The sequence below is a fragment of the Lemur catta genome, chromosome 3 (genome assembly GCF_020740605.2).
Source record: "Lemur catta isolate mLemCat1 chromosome 3, mLemCat1.pri, whole genome shotgun sequence".
Lineage (NCBI taxonomy): Eukaryota > Metazoa > Chordata > Mammalia > Primates > Lemuridae > Lemur > Lemur catta.
In genome coordinates, this window is record NC_059130.1 from 111,097,968 (window position 1) to 111,110,971 (window position 13,004).

Consider the following 13,004-nt stretch of genomic DNA (forward strand, 5'->3'; position numbering starts at 1 on the left):
GCAATGAGGAGCCATAGAAGGGTTTGAAGGCCTTTAAGCAGCAAGTCGCAATGTCAGATACGCATTTAAAATATATCACCTCAGTGATACCTGCACAGAATTTGAGGGGGATAATGCTAGAGAAAGGCTCTATTATTGTAGGGGATCAAGGGAAAATCAATGAGGGCTTCAAGCAGGAGAAATGGTAGTAGGAGAAAGCCAAAAAAACATTCAGAAGGTATAACTGCCATGATTTAGGGACTGAATGGAGGTAAAGAAAGGAGAGAAACAACTCCCAGGTTCATGGTTTGATGAGCGGGAAGGTGATGAGATGATCTAGACAACACAGGAAAAGACAGTTTAGGGGAGAAGACATCTAGTTCAATTTTGGATTTGAGGATCTTATCTTTAAGGGTTCTTTGAGGAAATTGTATAATCTCACCTGATAAGAAAAAAATACACTAGGGGTAAAAAGATGTATGCCATAAAACAGTAATTGCTTTTGTTAGAGGATTATGGATGATTCTCTTTCTACATTTTCTGACATTTGAAACTGACAGACAAAAACAGAAATAAAAATATTTCCTTTAGGAGCTGAGATTAGATCATTCAAAGTTTCCAGTCTTAAGGAGCTTAGAAGGCACCACTCTGTCCTAACAACAATTAAAAAGCTGAACACACTGAAAAATCAACAACTCTTCTTAGATTCATCAGAGAAGAAAGGTCACAGGGCAAACCACTGTCCCTAAAATTAGAGACAGACAGGCGGACACAGAGAATCACAACTCAACACACAGAAACCAGTAAGCAAAAGCCTCTGTAGGAACAAGTTCCAGGTTAAGAAAACCTGAACTGTAACTGATGAACTGCTGGAGGCTCAGTGTGCACAACTCTGAGAGTTAAATTTCCAGGGAGATCTGGTCATATGGGGACTCCACGCTTCTATGAATTTTATCTCCTGGAGCTCTACCAACTCCTCACAATGAATATCGGGAAAAAAAATCCCCTCTTGCTTCCTGCAGGAGGAGGGGGAAAAGGAACCATTTCAAAATACACTGAAGCATTTTGTTCTTAGCAAGGCCTGCCCCTAGGAGAACCTATTTTACCAGAGCCTAACCTGCTTTGTTTTTATCAGGTTTTTCCCTAACCTATGTGGGGAAAAAGAAATACACAACTGCAGCCCCCTCCAGCTACCCTATACCACCTACGGAGCAAAACCACCTGAAAACACTTGTGAAGTTCACAGTGCAGGGGCACAGGCTCACCAAAACACTGAGACCTAATCATAGGATTACAGAAGGCTTCTCCCCCCAAACCATACCACCACATCACTAGAGGCCTATTTACATCAGTACATTACGTCCACCTTTTAATAAAAAACTATTAATACAAGACATACTAAAAAGCAAAACAAACAAAAAACCCAAAAATCACAAACAAAAAAGTGGTTTGAAGAGACAAGCATGAGATTCAGATACAACAAGAATGTTGGAATTATCAGACCAGGAATTTATAAAAACTATGATTAATATGCTAGGGGCTTTAATGGAAAAAGTAGAAAACATGTAAGAACAAATGGATAACGTAAGCAGAGAGATGGAAATTCTAAGAAAGAATCAAAAAGGAATGCTAGAGATAAAAAAAAATACACCATAGAAATGAGGACTGCCTTTGACGGGCTCTTTGGCAGACTGGAAACGACTGAGAAAAGAATCTCTGAGCTTGACGATGTAACAACAGAAACTTCCAAAACTAACAAGCAAAAGGAAAAAAAGACTAAAAAAAAAAAAGAACAGAATATCTAACAACTGTGGGAACACTATAAAAGGAATAACTAACGTAAAATGAGAATACCACAAAGAGATGAGAGAAAGAAACAAAAGCAATATTTGAAGCAATAATGACTGTGAATTTCCCCCAAATTAATGTCACATGCCAAATCACTGATTCAGGAAGCTCAGAGAACACCAAGCTCAGGATAAAAGTCAAAAACACTAGGATTATGCATATTTTGTTCAAACTTCAGAAAATCAAAGATGACCATGCTAACAAAGAAAAAAAAAAAGAAACAATACAATTTATTAATATCAGAAATAAAAGAGGATATATCACTACAGACCCCATGGCCATTAAAAATATAAAAGGAATTTAAGAACAACTCTGTGCCTACAATTAGGAAAACCTAGATGACTCGATCCAATTCCTTGAACAACACAATCTGCCAAAACTCACACAAGAAGAAATAGACTATCTGAATAGGCCTATATCTATTAAAGAAATTGAATCAATAACAACCTTCAATAAACTCTTCCAGAAGATAGAAGTAGATGGAATACTCTCTAATTTATTCTTTGAGGCAAACATTAACCTAATACCGAAACCAAAGACATTACAAGAAAAAAAAAACTACAGACCAATATTTCTCATAAACATAGATGCAAAAATCCTCAACAAAATATTAGCAAATCAGGCCAGGCATGACAGTTCATGCCTGTAATCCTAGCACTTTGGGAAGCTGAGGCAGGATGACTGCTTGAGGCCAGGAGTTCAAGACCAGCCTGGGCAACAGTCAGACCCCATCTCTACAAAAAATAAAAAAATTAGCCAGGTGTAGTGGCACACATGTGTAGTCCCAGCTACTCAGGGTAGGCTGAAGCAAGAAGACTGCAAGCTTTAGGTTGCAGTGAACTATGATGACGCCACTGCACTTTAGCCCAGGCAACAGAGTGAGACCCTATCTCAAAAAATTTAAAAAAAAAAAATTAAAAAAAAAATCAGCACATTGAATCCAAAAATGTCTAAAAAAATTTTGACCAAGCGAGATTTATCACAGGTATGCAAGGCTGCCTTAACATTCAAAAATCAATGTAATCATCACATCAAGAAGCTTAAGAAAAAAAATCACATGATCATATCAACAGGTGCAGAAAAAACATTTGGCGGAAATCCAATGCCTATTCATAATAAAATACAACTTCCAGCAAACTAGAAATAAAGAACTTCCTCAACTTCATAAAGAACATCTACAAAAAACCTACAACTAATATCATTCTCAACGGTGAGAAACCAGAAGCTTTCCTGCTGAGATTACAAACAAGGCAGGGATGTCCCTTCTCAGCATTGCTTTTCAACATTGTACTGGAAGTCCTGGAAATGAAAGGTATAGAGACTGGGAAGGAAGATATAAACTATCTTTGTTTTCAGATGGCATGACTGTCTATGTAGAAAATCCAAAAGAACTGACTAAAAAACTCCTGGAACTAGTAAGAGATTATAGTAAGGTTACAGGATATAAGATTAATATACCAAAGTCAATTGCTTTCCTATATATTAATACTAGCAATCAACAAGTAGAATTTGAAATTAAAAATAAATTACCATTTCCATTAGTGCCCCCCAAAATGAAATACTTAGGTATAAACCTAACAAAAATATGTACAAGATCTATATGAAGAAAACTGCAAACCTCTGATGAAAGATATCAAAGAATGAAATAAATGGGAGATAGTCCATGTTCTTGAATAGAAAAACTCAATACTGTCAAGAGTGCCAGATCTTCCCAATGACTCAGAATAGCCAGCTCAATGTTGAAGGAAAAGACCAGTGTTGGAGGACTGATACTACTGAACTTCAAGACTTCTATACAGCTACAATAGTCAAGACAGTGTGATACCAGTGAAAGAACAGAGAAGTAGAACAGTGGAACAGAATAGAGAGCCCAAAAATAGACCCGCATAAATATAGTCAACTCATCTTTGACAAAGGAGCAAAGACAAAATAATGCAGCAGATAGTCTTTTCAACAAATGGTGTTAGAACAACTGGACATTCACATACAAAAAAATAAATCTAGACACAGACCTTACACCTGCCACACACACACAAAAATACCCCAAAGTACATCAGGAACCTATATGTAAAATGCAAAACTATAAACCCCTAGAAGATGACATAGTTCTGAGAAAGCCCATGTTATCTTGAGTTTGGGTATGGCAAAGATTTTTTAGATATAACACCAAAGGCACAATGATGAAAGAAATAATTGATAAGCTGGATTTCATTAAAATTAAAAACTTTTGCTCTGCAAGACAAGAAAATGAAAAGACAAACCACAGACTAGGAGAAAATATTTGCGAGAAACATCTGATAAAGGACTATTATCCAAAATGTAGAAAGAACTCTTAAAACTGAACAATAACAAAATGAACAACCCAATTAAAGAATGGGCAAAAGACCTGACTAAGCAGCTCAACAAGGAAGATATACAGATGGCAAATAAGCATATGAAAAGATGTTCAATATTTTATGTCTTTAGTGAATTGCAAATTAAAACCAAAATGAGATACCACTGCACACCCATTAGAATGACCAAAACACTGGCAATACAAAATGCTGGAGAGGATGTTGAGAAATAGGAACCCTCATTCACTGCTGGTGGGAATGCAAAATAGTACAGCCACTTTCGAAGACAGTCTGGAAGTTTCTTACAAAACTAAATCATATTCTTGCTGCAGATCCAGCAATCACACTCCTTGGTATTCACCCAAAGGAGTTGAAGACTTACGTACACACAAAAACCTGCACATGATATCTATAGCAGCTTTATTCATAATTGCTATAACTTGGAAACAACCAAGAAGTAGGTACAATGGATAAACCATGGTACATCCAGACAGTGGGATATTATTCAGTGCTAAAAAGATAATGAGCTATCAAACCATGAAAAGACATGGAGGAAATTTAAATGCATACTACACTAAGTGAAAGAAGCCAGTCTGAAAGAGCTACATACTGTATGATTCCAACAATATGACATTTTGGAAAAGGTAAAAGTATGCAGACAGTAAAAGACCAGTGATTGACAGGCATTAGGGGAGAGGAAGGCATAAATAAGCAAATTACAGAGGATTTTCAGGGCAGCGAGATTATTCTGTATGAATCTATGACGGTGGATATATGTCATTATACATTTGTCAAAACCCACAGAATCCACAACACCAAGAATGAACCCTAATGTAAACTACAGACTTTGGGTAATAATGATGTGTCAATACAGGTTCATTGATTGTAAGAAATGTATCACTATAGTACCAGACATGGATGGTGGGGAAGGTTGTACATGTGTGGGAAACGGGCGCAGGAGTGTGGCTGTGGGTGGGGAGAGACATGGGAACCCTCTGTACTTTGTGCTCAATTTTGCCTGTACCTAAAACTGCTCTTAAAAATAAAGTTTATTAATTAAAATAAAAAATTTCTAAAATGCATATAAATTTTTCAGTTGTAACTACCCCAAATCCCATCTATACCATGGCACCTCACATTGCTGATCATTCATGTATTCATATAATTTTTTTAGCTTGCTCAAAGAGGATCTTTGAGACCACCTAGCCATACTGTTTGAGTTCTGTTTTAATATCTGTATTACAAAAAGGCATATATGCCTTTAAACAGATGAAGAAACAGTCCTAGGGGCTATATGACTTGCTGTAATAATAGTAGCAGCAGGAACAAGACTGAAATTTGTATCTCTTGGTATTTATGGAAAGAGGAAAAAAATCCATAAGATTTAAAACAAGTAAAAGTAGAAGCTGTCTTTAGAAAAAAAGGGATAACTGAAAAATTTTAAATTAACATTTTAATATTTGAGGAAAAATCAGAACAAGAATTCAATTTGTAAATGACAGAAAGCATAAACAGGCACTGATGAGGTTTCTCTGAGGAACAAATTATATCAACATAATGTGATTTTTTTCATAAGGCAGGACAGAAGCCTTGTGGATTACAGTAAATCAAAAGACTTACCTGGACATACATTAGATCTTTTTAAACATGCTTTTATAAGAAACAAGTGATTGGGATTATATTTTCAAGACAAAATAAAACTTAAAAGGTTGTTTTATAGTCATTTTTCTGGGGAGGGCATCCATATCAGACTAAAAAATAAGATCCACCAAGATGGAGAGGAAGATATTTTAAGCATTAACTGTAGGACTTCATGGTCAGAGTCATTCAATGTTTTTGTTAACAACTAAATTAGAAGAGAAAATAATAGAATAACTTTAGCAGAATGAGCAACTGGTCAAGGTTAAAAAAAAAATCAAACCAAATTAGTACCAATATACAGATACTAAAAAGATGGTTACAAGCTTGAACAATGAAAGCAGAATGGGGATTGTTAAGGCCAAAAACAATCATTGGTGGTCAAGGGCTACATAATGAATTTAAGTTGGCAACGGGTAGAAAGTTGAAAATTTACCGAGGTTAGGCCGGGCACAGTGGCTTACGCCTGTAATCCTAGCACTCTGGGAGGCTAAGGTGGGAGGATCGCTTGAGCTTAAGGAGTCTGAGACTAGCCTGAGCAAGAGTGAGACCCTCATCTCTATGAAAAATAGAAAAATTAGCCAGGCGTAGTAGCACAGGCCTATAGTCCCAGCTACTCGGGAGGGTGAGGCAAGAGGATCGCGAGCCCAGGTGTTTGAGGAGGTTGCAGTGAACTATGATGAGGCCACCGCACCCTAGCCAAAGCAACAGAACTAGACTTTTTCTCTGGGGAAAAAAAAAAAATTGCTAAGATTAATAGGAATTAAAGAATAGACTTGTGGCAAAATGGCACACTGAGCTGATGTAAATGGGTTTTTTCTCCCACTACAAATACACAGAAATGAGGATAAAACATAGTAAAAATGCTTTTAAAATATAGTCAAGCTTTAGGGGAAAGGGAAAGAAAAGAAAAGAAAAAAAGAGGAAATCCCCAGGCACCTGAAATGAAAGAGACATCAAAATCAAAGCTAGAACCGTCAGTGGGAGTTGAGACCATGGTGGCCCACAGGGGTTTCAAACTCCTGTACAATCCCTGGGCTTGGAGGAGGAAGCATTAATGCTCACATAAAGACTGCAAATGTAGCCTCGGGCAGGTAGAAGGTGGGGGAGCTAGAACCGAGACCCTTGCATAAAGCCCAGAGCCTCGAACACCTATCCGTCCTTGATACGCAGTCTAAAATATCTCTCTTCTCTGGCTCAGGGAAATGGTGATAAATGTTGCTAATTATCTAGGCCTTGAATAAGAGAAAAGCCACCCATAAGAAATCTTAAATGTAGGCTATGCCATACAGAAGTGTGGGATCCAAATTTACACTGTATCATACAGGAACTTGAGCTGAGAAATTAACCTAAAAACTGGTCTCTGGCATGTAGCAGAAAAAACAAAATTTCTTCCATAATCCAAAGCACAGGGATTCACACAGGAAAAAAAGAAAAACAGAAAAGAGGTTCATTATTACAAACCATATGTGGAAGACCTAAAAAGTAAATCTATAAAAGCTAACAGTAGAAAATGTCAGAGGGGAACTTTGAAGCAAGGGTAGGCAAAGACTTCTTCAACAATGCCCCAAAAGTTGAAAAAAGAGAATAAATTTGACTACAAAGGTATTAAAAGTTTTTGTCAAAGAACTCTATACAGATTAACAGACAAAGGACAGAAATGGGAGATAATATTTGCAAAGTTCAAAGGCAACAAGGAATTAATATCTAGAATATAAGAAATTATATATTATTTTCCTATAAATCTCAGGGAAAAAACTGAAATCCAAGAAATTATATATTCTTTCCTATAAATCTTAAGAACAAAACTGAAATCCAAAGGGAAAAAAAACAGGCAAATTGGCTAACAAGCAGTAATAGTAATTATTATGATAATAATAGTGGCTAACATCTATTTGATGTCTATTATAGTCAGGAAATGCTTTATATGCTTTACAGATTTTAACTCCTTTTATCCTCTTTACAACCGGATGAGGCAGATACTGTTATTATTCCTTTTACTAATGGGGAGACTAAGGCCCAGAGAGGCTGAGTAATTTCTCTAAGGTCTCACAGTAACATATGGTAGAACCTAGATTTGAACCCAGGGCATCATTGGTGGGTAGATAAATTGATACAGCTGCTCTGCAAAAGCAAACTGATAATATTTCATGAGATAAGTTGTGCATATATGCCTCGTGACCCAGAGATCATCCTCCTGTATGTGTATACTAGAAAAATTCTCATGCAGGTCCATAAGGAAATATGGCCAGAAAGATCACTGGGTCACTGTTTGTGGTACTAGGGAGATGAGAGGTAATTTAGATGCCCATCATGAAAAGACTGTTTAAGTAAATGTACAGATGTACGCTATGAAATATAGTGCATTATTAGACAGGAGAAACAACTAGCTATTCAGACAGAAACATGAATAGCTCATAAGGATTCAGTACTGAGTGAAAAAATAAACAGGATGAGCTCTAAAGTATAATACCATATATTAGATAAGGCTACATATGCAGTCAAAGACATTTTATCAAATACATTAGAGTGGATGCCTATAGGGGGATAGGGGAATAGGAACAGGAGTTGGAGGTGAGGGAGAAACATAAAACAAGAAAAGCTCCACCCTGATAGATAAATGCTGGAGTGTCACAGAAGAGGGTCCCTACCCTCTCCTCCACCAAAAGGCAAAAAATAAAAATAAAAAGTCACATGAGGAAAGGAGTCATGTAACTTCACCATGATGAAAAGTCATTAGACACAGATGAAACATCATCTTAAAGAACTGAAAACTACAAAAATTATAGAATACTGTAAAAATGCTAGAAATTAATTGTGCTTCATTTAATAAACAAGCAAAATGAAATAATGCTATAATGAAAGAGCAAGACAGTATGAAAAAAAGAATAGGAAGAAGTAATAAAGGACCAAAAGAACTTCTAGGACTAAAAAATTAAGTCACTGAAATTCATCCATTGATAAATTAAATAGATTAGACATAGCTAAAGAGAAAATCAGTGATTAGGACAAGTCTGAGAAAATTGCTCAGAAGGTAACAGAGAGTTAAAAAGAGAGAAAATATGAAAGAGAGGTTAAGGGGCATGTAAGATAGAATGACAAGGTTGAACATACATCTACTCAGCATTCCAGATGGAGACAATGATTGAATGTGTGGGAGAAGCAATATGAAAATATAATTTCTGAAAATTTTCTAGAATTAAAGACAGACATGAGTCTCATGAAGAAAAACTTCAAAATATCAACACAGAAAGAAAAATTTAAGTAAACCAAAGAAAAAGATATTACTTACAAGAGAATGACAATTAGACTGATACAAACTTCTCATTAGTAACAATAGATTCAGAAGAATATGGAGTAACAGTTTTCAAATATTAAGGGAAATACCAATCAATTAAGTATCTTTATGATGATAAACTACATTTGAGGCTGAATTTCAAACTAAGAGATTCACGGACTGTCACTGAAAGAATTACTGTGAGAAGGAAATGGAACCAGAAAGAAGGGAGACTATGTAAGAAAAAAATAGCAAGCAGCAAGCAAAGAAATTGCTAAACATCATATCTACTAAAATCATTAAAATCAGGAAGACTGATAAAAATCAGCTGGTGAGAATGTTGAGTGACTAGAACTCTCATACACTGCTGTTGGAAGTGTAAAACGGTAAAACTACCTGAGGAACTATTTGGCAATTTCTCATAAGGAGCTACTACACATGCAACAACATGGATGAATCTTAAAAATACTATGTTTTGTCAAAGCCAGACACAAAAGAGTATATACTATATGATCCAATGTATAGGAAACAGAAGTAAAGGCAAAACCAATCTGCAATAAAAATCAGGTAGTGGTTGTGTAGAGGTGGTGGGGGTGGTGTAGGAAGGGAATTTTCTAGAGGAATAGAAATGTTCTACATCTTATTTGGGGAGGAGGTTACAAGTAGATATTTGTCAAAATTCTTCAAATCAACACTTAAGATCATCATAATGTACATTGATTATATCTCAATTAAAAATTACCAATTATGTTGCTATATCTAAAATGCGCCAACTATTTAAAAACAGATATGGGAAGGAAGGGTTAAAAACAAGATAGAATAATGACAATCACAGCAGCAACCACATATGGAATGCTTACTATGTGCCAGGCATTGTTCTAAATGTTTTGCATATATTAACTCATTTAATCCTTTCAACAACGCTATGAAGTGGGTACTCATCACCTCCATTTTACAGATAAGAAAACTGTGGCACATAAAGGTTACACAACTTACCCAAGGTCACACAGCTAATGTATAACAGGGTGGGGTTCAAAATCAGGCAGTCTGGTGCTGAGGTTTGTACTCTTAAACACTGTAATCCACTGCCTCTCTGAAATAAAAAATCAACAACATGGAAATGAGAGGAGGCTAGAGTTAGGATGTTCTAAGAGTCAACAGGACAACAAAAATAACAATTAACTTTTGCCTTTGTTAAGTGAAGCATGTTTGTTAACATGTAAGGATATAAGGGAATAGAAGCTAAATAAATATTTACAAATAAGAGGTATAAAAGAGAATAAAGAAAATGTGATTAATCCAATATTAAGCAGGAAAAGAAAAAAAGGAAGGCTAGAAAAGTTTGATAAATAGAAAACATATTAAGATGGCAGGAATAAGTCCAAATGTATTTGTTGTCACAATCAAGAAACATTAATCTTTCTCGTTAAAAGACAGAGATCCTCTGATTGGATTTCTTTAAAGTCAGCCATATGTTGCTTATTAGTGTGTGGGTGTATTTACACTTAAAACAGTGCATGGCATGTAGTAAGCACTATTTGCGTTAGCTCTTATTTACCAAGAGAGGCTATGAAATCATCCCATTAAACAGTTTTGAAACTAGCCATCTGACTTGATAGCTTAAGTATCTATCTGTAAATAAACAATTAACTATATAGTCTTCACAGATTACTTTAAGGTACAGAATTCTGTTATTAAATAAATATATATAGTCATGGGGGAGACACTAGTGATTTGGGGACTACTGAAGTACACTATAGAGGTTAAACTATACTTTGCTGATCTCACAACTGAAATGTAAAAGCCTCTAACATACATTTTACTGGGTTTCTGCCTAATTCACTTTGCAAGGAAGTTAAACGAAGGAGACAGAATATAGCACTACATATAACGTGGTGAAACTGTACTTTTCATAGGTGAGAAACTATAGTGGAACATTGCATGTTGGAATCTCTAAGTCCTGTAGACTCACATATAGAGGGAACCTAAATTATGTTATTAAGCACTTACTGAAATTGCTAGGCTCAGAAAATTGTCAAAGGTCCCATGGGAAGAACGTTTAAGCAACAGAAGAACACCAGAAAGATGGATGTTCCTCAAAGGAACAATATTAAAGCCTCAAGAAAAGACTATACTGATATAGAATAAAGATACTTAGAAGAAACTTAATTGGCTGAACCAAGTACTGCATAATGACCCAAAACACAAATGGGAATTCAACACAAAGTAGAAACTAGGCCAGCTTTCTAAAAGGAGCACAAAGAATATTTATTTATTTAAATTTTTACTCTGTCTACCAAAAAGGATTTGAAAGTTTGAGGATTCTCTAAGTTACAAAGAAACAACAGTCACACACAGGAGAAAAACTAGAAAAAGCAAAAGTGAGAACCAAGTCATTATTTGTAAGAAACGTGGAATCCCTTTAACGACCAGGGAAGAATACTACAGATTTACAGTTTCAATAGTCATTGCTTAATTAAAGTAGATGTTCTGAAATCCACAAATGCTGGCAAGTTCCCTAGCAAGGCCCTCATGCAAAGGCCTTTGCTGTCACTCCTAGAGGGTAAGGGGCTGTTTTCTGTGCCTCAGAGAACTGGACCTGCTATTCCCTGATTTACTGTACTTATTTTCCCGTAAGTCTTCAGCCAGCAATACACACATGTCAACCAACAACTATTTATGGGACAATTGCCCACCATTTACTCAGCACATTGCTAGGTGCTGTGTGGGAGACAAGTGAAATATAAAACAAGATCCTTATTCACAGGTAATAAAGCTGACCCAACACTGGAATGATCAAAAACAGAACTCTTAAAAGGACTCAATCCACAAGAGACAAGAAGAGGGAAAGGAAGTGGAGAGAAGAGAAAAAAAAAAAAAGACTGATCCCAGTGAGTAGCAAGAAAAGGAAAGGGCTGGAGCTGGTAATGAAAGTTAGGTTTAATTTCAACAGACAAGGCTGAAAAGGTGAAGAACTACAGACAGAGGGAGAAACACGAACCTAGGCCCTGAAGAGGCACACTTGGCATGTGTGCTGGAAATAATATATGTGCACAGACAACTGGCACTGCAGCTGGCTTCGGAAAGGCACCAATAAGTAGTTGTCCCCACTATCATGATTAACATGGGCTGGCTACAGTGGGTCTCTAAAAACAGCCATGTAAGAAGTGTGGAGCACAAAGCCAGATAATGAGCAGAGGAACTTACACCTGCTGTTTGATAAAGGCGCTTCTGAAGTGGGAACAGCACAATCAAAGCAGAGCACTACCAGTGACAGGTGGGATGGACTAACAAGCGAAGGAGATTAGCACCAGGAATGAGTAACAGGCTTCCGATACAAACATGTCTACCAATAAACAATTGGAGGTTCATGGAGCAAAAGCTGGACACTCTGCCTGGGGATTTCTGTATTTCAACATCAAAGAGAGAAAAGCCATTCTAATTCTTGATGAAGGTCCTTGATTCTGGTTCCCCTAACAATTCTGCACTCTCCTTTGGACACACCTACCCCATGATCTGAGACATCTTTCTTTTAGCCTGGCTCGATGCAACCTTACCTGCTTTAAGTATTGTTTTATTGTTGCTATTGATAATCCCTAGCTCTTGAATAAAATCTTGACTTCTATCTTGATGCCTGGGCTCTGCCAGAACCACAGAGCTGGAAGGGACCTTGGAGAGACCTATTCATTGCTTTCACTGAACAGGAGTTCATTACTTTATCTATCACGTACTCTTGTCACATGACCAAATGACCTTAGTCCAATCTTCCCTTTTAAAGGAGGAAACTGAGGTCCCAAGAGGCTCAGATGCTCTCTGATCCTACTCTGCTTTAACCCCGTGGCTACATAGTGTCTCACAAACAACTCGAGTCAGGTGAAATAACAGGTACTCTCAATACGATTAGAGCAAAGATCACACATTCAGAGACA

At 36.6% G+C, this 13,004-nt stretch overlaps 1 protein-coding gene across 5 annotated transcripts in view; it reads right to left on the reverse strand.

Moving 5' to 3' along the window:
• Window positions 1-13,004, reverse strand: part of ZBTB40 (zinc finger and BTB domain containing 40) — a 90,452-nt gene that overhangs the window by 43,205 nt on the left and 34,243 nt on the right. For 4 of the 5 annotated variants that reach the window (XR_006733917.1, XM_045546077.1, XM_045546078.1 and 1 more), the window contains exon 2: window positions 10,072-10,168. The exons of the other annotated variant lie outside the window; for it this stretch is intronic. The gene's annotated coding sequence lies outside the window, so the exon portion shown is untranslated. The remainder of the gene's footprint in view (window positions 1-10,071; window positions 10,169-13,004) is intronic. 5 annotated transcript variants of the gene reach the window in all.